This window comes from Triticum aestivum, chromosome 6B (assembly GCF_018294505.1).
Source record: "Triticum aestivum cultivar Chinese Spring chromosome 6B, IWGSC CS RefSeq v2.1, whole genome shotgun sequence".
NCBI lineage: Eukaryota > Viridiplantae > Streptophyta > Magnoliopsida > Poales > Poaceae > Triticum > Triticum aestivum.
The window spans coordinates 175,661,338-175,670,800 of NC_057810.1; positions in this window are offsets into that span (position 1 = coordinate 175,661,338).

Sequence of the window (9,463 nt, forward strand, 5' to 3'; positions counted from 1 at the left end):
TGGGGGCCCCGCACGGGCCGAGCGGGCCGGCGGCGGCGCGCGGTGGCTGGGGCCACGTGGCGGTGGTGGGGCGACCCGGACATGTCCGGTGGCGGCGGGGACGAATCTGCTAGGGTTAGGGGTGGAATGACCCGAAATTTCGGGAGGAGGGGTGTTTTTATAGGTAGAGGGAGCTGGGAGGCTCCAAATGGAGTGCGGTTTTCGCCCACACGATCGTGATCCGACGACGGAGAGCATGGAAGTGACTTAGATGGGTTATTGGGCTGTTTTGGAGGGGTGTTGGGCTGCAACACACTAGAGGCCTTCGCGGTTACCCGGTTAACCGTTGGAGTATCAAACGACCTCCAAATGACTCGAAACATGACAGGTGGTCTACCGGTGGTGTACCAAGGCCACTTGGCAAGCCTCGTCCCATTCCGATAACGTTTTAACACCCGCACACGAAAAGAGACAAGAGGGGTGCGCCGGTGCATGTGGGAGTGTTAGAATGCAAAACGGACAACGGGGAAAATGCTCGGATGCATGAGACGAACACGTATGGAAATGAGATGCACATGATGACATGATATGAAATGCATGACATGAACAAAATGCAAAACAAAAGACAAAACCCGACCACGGAGGGAATACCATAGCACATAGACGAAAATGGCAAGAGTTGGAGTTACAAAGATGGAAAGTTACATCCGGGGTGTTACAACACTCCACCACTACAAGAGGATCTCGTCCCGAGATCTAGGACTGAAAGAACTCCGAATATTCGGAACGGAGGTGATCCTCGCGCTCCCAGGTGGCTTCTCGGTCGGAATGGTGTGACCACTTCACTTTCAGGAATTTGATTAACTTGTTGCGAGTCTTGCGCTCGGTTTCTTCAAGAATAGCAACGGGATGCTCATGATAAGAGAGATCTTCTTGGAGGTCAATTTCTTCGAAGTTGATAGTGCGCTCAGGAGTCTTGAAGCACTTGCGAAGCTCTGACACGTGAAACACATCGTGCACGTTTGCAAAATTGGATGGAAGCTCATGTTGATAGGCGAGATCGCCTCTTTTACCAATTATCTTGAAAGGACCCACGTATCTAGGGGAAGCTTCCCTTTGATACCGAAGCGACAAGTGCCTTTCATTGGAGAGATGCAGAGGTAGACATGGTCTCCGATTTCAAAAGCCACATCACGGTGCTTGTCATCATAATAGCTCTTCTGGCGCGATTGCGCGGCCTTGAGATTCTCACGAATGACTTTGCACATTTCTTCGGCTTCTGTGATCAAGTCGTTGCCAAGAAGTTGGCGTTCACCTATCTTAGACCAATTGAGAGGAGTACGGCACTTCCTGCCATAGAGAATTTCGAATGGGGCCTTGCCCGAACTCGCTTGGAAGCTGTTGTTGTAGGAGAACTCGGCATAAGGAAGACAATCTTCCCACTTCATACCGAAGGAAATGACACAAGCCCTGAGCATGTCTTCGAGGATTTGATTGACTCGCTCGACTTGGCCACTTGTTTGAGGGTGGAAAGCTGTGCTGAAACGAATGTTGGTGCCCATGGCCTTCTGAAAGGAGTCCCAGAACTTAGAAGTGAAGATGCTTCCACGGTTTGAAGAGATCAATTGTGGAATGCCGTGCAAGGAGACAATTCTGGAGGTGTATAGCTCTGCCAGCTGAGCTGCTGTGATGGATTCTTTGATAGGAAGGAAATGAGCCACTTTACTAAGCTTGTCAATGACAACGAAAATAGCATCATTCCCACGCTTGGACTTAGGAAAACCAGTCAAAAAGTCCGTCTCAATATGATCAAACTTCCATTCTGGAATAGCAAGAGGTTGGAGGAGACCAGCTGGTCTTTGGTGTTCTGCTTTCACCCTTCTGCAGACATCACATTCATTCACGAATTGAGCAATTTCTCGCTTCATTCGAGTCCACCAATACGACTGCTTGAGGTCATGGTACATCTTCGTTCTTCCAGGATGAATGGATAGAAGGGAATTGTGTGCCTCGTTCATAATGACTTTTCTCAGATCGCCTTTTGGAACCACAATTCGATGCTCGAAGAAAAGAGTATCTTTGTCATCCAAGCGATAGCACTTGTATTTGGAAATGCCCTTGTCGATACCATGTTTCACCTTCTTCACCATGGTATCCAGGAGTTGTGCCTCACGAATTTGATCTTCCAAAGTAGGAGAGACTATGAGGTTGGCAAGAAAGCCTTGAGGAACAACTTGAAGATTCAGCTTGCGGAAAGCTTCACAAAGATCCGGTTGGAAGGGCTTGAGAATTAAACTGTTGCAATAAGCCTTTCTGCTCAACGCATCTGCAATCACATTCGCCTTGCCAGGAGTATATTCAATACTTGGATGGTACTCTTGAATCATTTCGACCCATCGAGTTTGTCTGAGGTTGAGGTTGGGTTGAGTGAAGATATACTTGAGACTCTTGTGATCAGTGAAAATGTCCACTTTCCTTCCCAACAAGAGATGTCTCCATGTTATCAATGCATGGACAACTGCCGCCAACTCAAGATCGTGAGTGGGGTAGTTCTTTTCGTTGGGCTTCAACTGACGAGAGGTATAGGCCACAACTTTCTTCTCTTGCATTAACACAGCACCGAGACCTTGCAAGGAAGCATCACAAGAAACTTCGAATGGTTTGGATTCATCAGGAGGAGTCAAGACAGGAGCTGTTACTAGCTTCTCTTTGAGGGTGTTGAAAGCAATGTCACACTCAGGCGACCAGACATACTTGACATGCTTCTGGAGGAGGTTGGAAAGAGGCTTTGCAATCTTAGAGAAGTTCTCAACGAATCTTCGGCAATAACTTGCAAGCCCAAGAAAACTGTGGAGCTGCTTGACATTCTGAGGAGGTTCCCAATTCACAATTGAAGACACCTTCTCGGGATTAACAGCGATGCCCTTGGCGGAGATGATGTGACCAAGATAAAGAACTTCATCAAGCCAGAACTCACATTTGGAAAACTTCGCATAGAATTGATGCTCTCTGAGCTTGTCGAGCACCAATCGCAAATGTTTGGCATGATCCGACTTATTCTTGGAGAAGACCAAAATATCATCGAGATACACCAAGACGAATTCATTGGTGTAGGGGTTGAAAATGAAGTTCATCATTCGAGAGAATGTTGGAGGAGCATTGACAAGGCCGAAAGACATGACAGTATATTCATAAGAATCATAGCTTGTTCTGAATGCTGTCTTGGGAATATCTTGTTCACGAATGTGAATCTGATGATAACCCATACGGAGGTCAAGCTTGGAGAATACTTTAGCACCTTTGAGTTGCTCGAAAAGCTCATTGATGTTGGGAAGTGGGTACTTGTTCTTGATTGTCTTCTTGTTCAATGGACGGTAATCGATGCACAGTCGGTCCGTGCCATCCTTCTTCTGGACAAAAAGAACTCCACAACCCCATGGAGATGAACTCGGTCTGATCAAACCCAGACGCTCTTGCTTATCGAGCTGTTTCTTCAATTCTTTCAATTCTTCAGGTCCAAGCTTGTAAGGACGCTTGCAAACGGGTTCAGTTCCAGGCTCAAGATCAATAACGAACTCGACTGGCCGATGAGGAGGCATACCCGGAAGCTCTTCTAGAAAGACATCTTGGTACTCACAAACGACTAGAATTTGAGAAATAGCATCCAACTCGCCCTTCTCATTGAGAGAAAACAACTGAATGGTTTCATCATGAGCGGCATAGATGATAACATCCTCAGAAGGGTGTGTCAATAGAATATGCCTGGCAGCACAATCAAGCTGAGCCTTGTGCTTAGAAAGCCAGTCCATCCCAAGAATTAGATCAATATCCGAGTCACCAAGAACAACTGGAGAAGAGAGAAATTTATAGTCGCCCATCTTGATACCGACATTTGGAACCATCAAACGAGAATTCATGTGCTTGCCAGCGGAAACAATTGCTAGAGTTATATCCAAATATTCCGAAGTGAAATCATGCTTGGTAAAGAACGGTGTTGACATGAAACAATGCGATGCACTGGTATCAAATAAAACTTTTGCAGGAATATCATTAACTGAGAGATTACCCATTATCACATCAGTAGATTCCTCTGCTTGCGCTGCATTCATCATGTTCACCTTTGAAGACTTGGGATTATGCTTGACCACTTCATTGCTTGAAGATCTCACAGGAGGAGGAGGAGGAAGGCGCCTTTGGTTGAAGCACTTGTTCGCGTAGTGACCTTTCTGCTGGCACTTGTTGCAAGTCACCTCTGAGAGCGGACGGTGATAAGGAGCATTTGACCTTGGAGCTTGAGGCCGAGACTTGTTCTGATGCCTTGGGTTGGGTGGGTGGGAAGATCCACGACCACCTGAGTTCTTCTGCTGGTAAGGCTGACGAACCGGAGGAGGAGAAAGGTAGAACTTTTGCTGCTTAGCTGCCACTTGAGAGGAAGAAGAAGACTGAACTGTATCCCTGATTCTCTTCTTTGAAGCCTCACACTTGAGCTGAGCACCTTCTTGCTTGAGGGCCATATTGTAGAATTGATCAAACTGAGTAGGCTCAACAAGAACAAGAGCTAACTGCAGATCCTCTCTGAGGCCACCTCTGAATTGATAGATCATACTCTTTTCATCAGAAACGTCTTGTTTAGCAAAGCGAGCAAGTTTCTAAAACTGCTGGTTGTATTCGTACACTGACATGTTGCCTTGCTTGAGATTGCGGAACTCCTCACGCTTGCTCTCAACAACACTGGTAGGAATGTGGTGAGCTTTAAAGTCCCGACAAAAGTCAGTCCAAGTAATCACTCGACCTCCTCTTGAATCCTTGTATTGCTGGAACCAATCAGCTGCTTGATCCTTGAGCTGAAAAGAAGCGAACTTGACGTAGTCCTCAGGCCTGACATTGCTGCAATCGAAATGCTTGTTGATATCCACGAGCCAATCGTCGGCGTCTGTGGCCTCGACACAGTAGCTGAAAGACTTTGGCTGATTTTCAAGGAACTGGTTGAGGGTAGGAAACTGAGGCTGATGGTTGAACTGCCCTTGACCTTGATTCCCTTGGTTGCCTTGGCCTTGGTTGCGCTCTTGCATCAGCTGGATCAACAACTGAGCGTTGGCGTTTGTGCTTGCCATCAAAGTTTGCCATGCCTCCGGAGGCGGAGGTGGAGGTGGAGGGTTCGCCTGACTCCCATCATTGCGTTCCGGATTCTGACGCGTTGGCGGAGCCATCCTGAAGAGGGTGACATCTGTTAGCATCTTGATAGACAGAAAGACAAGTTGAATCAACGGATAGAAATTGCAACATATAGTCTTCACAATAAACATTCGAACAACGATGAATGAATTAATTCCAAAGTAAACATCACATCCATTAAGTTGAGAAGCCACTTGATAAGAGATTGATGAATGAAAATAACAAGGTACAACTGGAACAAATAAGTGGTAAGGATTACCCAATCACAAACCAAATATCAGCGGGAAGAAATGCTAGAGCTACTTGAATCCCACCTATAAACTCCCGAAACTTTCTGGTTATGCAATCAGGTGTTGGGGATACAGGGGAAGCAATATATCTCACCCAAACTAACAATCCCTACATCCAGCTGTATCCATCCGTCAACACATAACCAAGAAACCTTCGGAAATCGTGTACCTCAACCTTCGAAAAGCATCCGTTAGACGAGTTATGGCAATACTCCCGAACTCCCCGGTACTGGGTGACGTCGAGGTTATCTCACCAACAACTGCATAAAAGAGATTTTCGATGTCGGCAAAACTCAGGTATTCCAGAACTGCAATGATAAAATTGTGACGACAACACCTCGGAGCTCAACTCCCCGGGACACTGCCACAACCCCTAAATGTCAGGAGGCACCAAGAACAATGTTCTCGTCACAAAACCATCGGAACGATTCCAAGATACCCGTGTGATCCTAAATTTTTTTAGTGAAATTTGAGGAGAGAAAAGTCAAAACTTCTACGTCAGGAGACCTCACCAGAGCGACGAAGGGACTGAGGAGTAAAAAGAATCCTACTCTCCGATATATATAATCCTAAGACTCAAAACATTTTTTTTGTTCTAGACTCAACAACGCCAGCAAAAAATCAAGCAGGGGGCTCCTAAGTCGGGGATGGCTCTGATTACCAACTTATAATGCCCACTATGCGGCTATATCTCCCACGTGTCGAAGCACGACTTAGAGGCATAATCGCATGGTGGTTTTGTCTCAAGAAGGGTCATCTTCACACAATCCCATGTAATGAACAAGAATGTGATAAAGAGATTTGGCTTACAATCGCCACTTCACACAATACATAATTTAATCCATACATCATTCAAAATACACTCATAGACCGACTACGGTCAAATCCAAATGAAAAGAAGACAACCCCAAATGCTAGATCTCCGATCGTCCCGACTGGGCTCCGCTACTGATCATCTGGAAATGAAACATAGTAACGACCAAGATCCTCGTCAAACTCCCACTTGAGCTCGGTTGCGCCACTTGCGCTGGTATCCTCGGCACCTACATCTGTTTTGGTAGAATCTGTGAGTCACGAGGACTCAACAATCTCACACCCGCGAGATCAAGACTATTTAAGCTTGTAGGTAGGAAAGGGGTAATATGGTGGAGCTACAGCAAGCACTAAGCATATATGGTGGCTAGCATACGCAAGTGAGAGCGAGAAGAGAAGCAACACATCGGTCGAGAAGCTAGAAGCGATCAAGAAGTGATCCTGAAACTACTTACGTCAAACATAACCCAAGCCGTGTTCACTTCCCGGACTCCGCCGAGAAGAGACCATCACGGCTACACACACGGTTGATGCATTTTAATGAAGTCAAGTGTCAAGTTATCTACGACCGGACATTAACAAATTCCCATCTGCCTCATAACCGCGAGCACGGCTTTCGAAATATAATATACCCTGCAGGGGTGTCCCAACTTAGCCCATCATAACCTCTCACGGTCAACGAAGGATAAACCTTCTCCCGGGAAGACCCGATCAGTCTCGGAATCCCGGTTCACAAGACATTTCGACAATGGTAAAACAAGACCAGCAAAGCCGCCCGATGTGCCGACAAATCCCGATACGAGCTGCACATATCTCGTTCTCCGGGCATAACGGATAGGTCAGCCTACGAGTAAAACCAGCCCTCGAGTTGCCCCGTGGTGGCCCCGCAGTCTGCCCGGTTCGGACCAACACTCGAAGGAGCACTGGCCCGGGGGGGGGGGCTAAAATAAAGATGACCCTCGGGCTCGCGAAAACCCAAGGGAAAAAAGGGTATAGGTGGCAAATGGTAAAACCAAGGTTGGGCCTTGCTGGAGGAGTTTTATTCAAAGCGAACTGTCAAGGGGGTCCCATAAATCACCCAACCGCGTAAGGAACGCAAAATCAAGGAACATAACACCGGTATGACGGAAACTAGGGCGGCAAGAGTGGAACAAAACACCAGGCATAAGGCCGAGCCTTCCACCCTTTACCAAGTATATAAGGTGCATTAATTAAACAGGAGATACTGTGATATCCCAAAGTATCCATGTTCCAACAAGGAACAAACTTCATCTTCACCTGCAACTAGCAACGCTATAAGAGGGGCTGAGCAAAAGCGGTGACAAAGCTAAAAAACGGTTTGCATAGGACAGGGTGATTAGAGGTTTGACATGGCAATATGGGAGGCATGGTAACCAAGTGGTAGGTAGAGCTAACATAGCGATAGAGCGAGCAACTAGCAAAGCAAAGATAGAAGTGATATCAAAGGTATGGTCATCTTGCCTGCAAAGTTCTCAGAGTTGTCGAAGGCTTGATCCTCGTAAGTGTTCTCAACAGGTTCCTCGTGCCCGTACTCGTCTCCCGGCTCTACCCAAAGCAAGAATACAAGCAATGGAACCACAATCAAACATGGGGCAATGCACAAGCAACATGATGCAATACATGACATGATATGCGAGATGTGTTATGCAATGCATATGCGTGCTCCGGAAGGAAAAATGATGAACAAGGCATCAACTTGGCAAACCAAGTATGCCGCTGGAAAGATGAGATGATTTCGGTTGAAATCGATATAAGGATCACCGGAATAGGATGCACGGTTTGCAAATGGCAAGCAAAACAAGAATGACACAAATCTGCGATTAACAGCACGATGCTACTTGGCATGCAACAAGAAACTATGCTACAGCACCCCAACATAAAAACAAAGCATATGGCAGTGATCTACAGGAGATTCTTAACAAAAGAGGAATACTGAGCTGCGGCTAAATCACACCATAGCAGCTTCAAACAAGCATGGGAAAAGTGCAAAAGATATCAGGTTGGACATGGCATAAACAACATCAGGTAGCAATGTTCAGATCAAGGAATCAACATGCTACAGGAACTTATAATTGCAAACAAGGCATGACATGATTCTACTCAAAGCATAGAACAAAAGTCTCTTACTAACCATGAGCCAAAAAGGATCAGAAGAAATGATGGCACCCATGTAAACATAGCAAGTTTCGTTAACAGATTCAGCAAACAGGACATGGCATTGACAGAATTATGAAGGCATCTTCGTGAGCTCGATGCACTCACTACAGAGAATTTCATGATAAACTAAGCATACTTCCATCAAGAAGACATGGCATAGAAGCTATACATGGCAAGAACAACATCATAGCATACACGGATCAACTACAATAACCTTGGCAAAATTGAATAACATGTAAACAATCTGCCAGGAAACATTTTGTAGCAAAAGTAGAGCACGAAAATGACATGCTAGACTAATCAATAATTTCAAAAAGGGGCATGAATGGATAGAGCATAACCATATGTTCAAAACACCCTTACTGAAGTATCTCAAAATAAGCATGGATCTCTCTGTAGCATCAGGTTTACATGGCATAAAAATAACCGCAGAACAGGGACTAAAAATAGCAACATCACGGAGCCTAGTTTACATGCTTGTGCTAGTCACCACATTGATCACAAAAATACATGGCATACACCCCTGTAAAGATGCCATGGCATAGTTCAAAACATATGTAGGGCTCAAGTTCATAAGATGCACACATCAATCATGGCAAAAATGACAAACGTGCATGTTCTGATAAGAATCTGAAACTAACATCACATAGCCCTCTTCCAACAGCATTTCGGGCATCAAGACGAACTCAAATGACAATGATGCAATGAGATAAAATGATGTACTCATCGAGACGAACAATTCGATATATCATGCGCATGAAATGGAGCTATGGTGACGGAGTTATGATGCGATGAATATGGCCAAATAAATGTAACAGAAAATGACTTAGAGGATTTCGAGGGAGAAAGAAGTCAACCCTAGTCTCAGATCTGGATCCTGCTCGGCGCACGGGTCGAGGCGGCGCCGGAGCCTCGCCGGAGAATAGGATGGCCGGAGGAGGACGGGCCGGAGGAGGACGGGCCGGCCGGGCGGAGGCGGCGGCCGGGACGGCGGGCGGCGGCGCCGATGTGCCGGGGCAGCGAGGCGG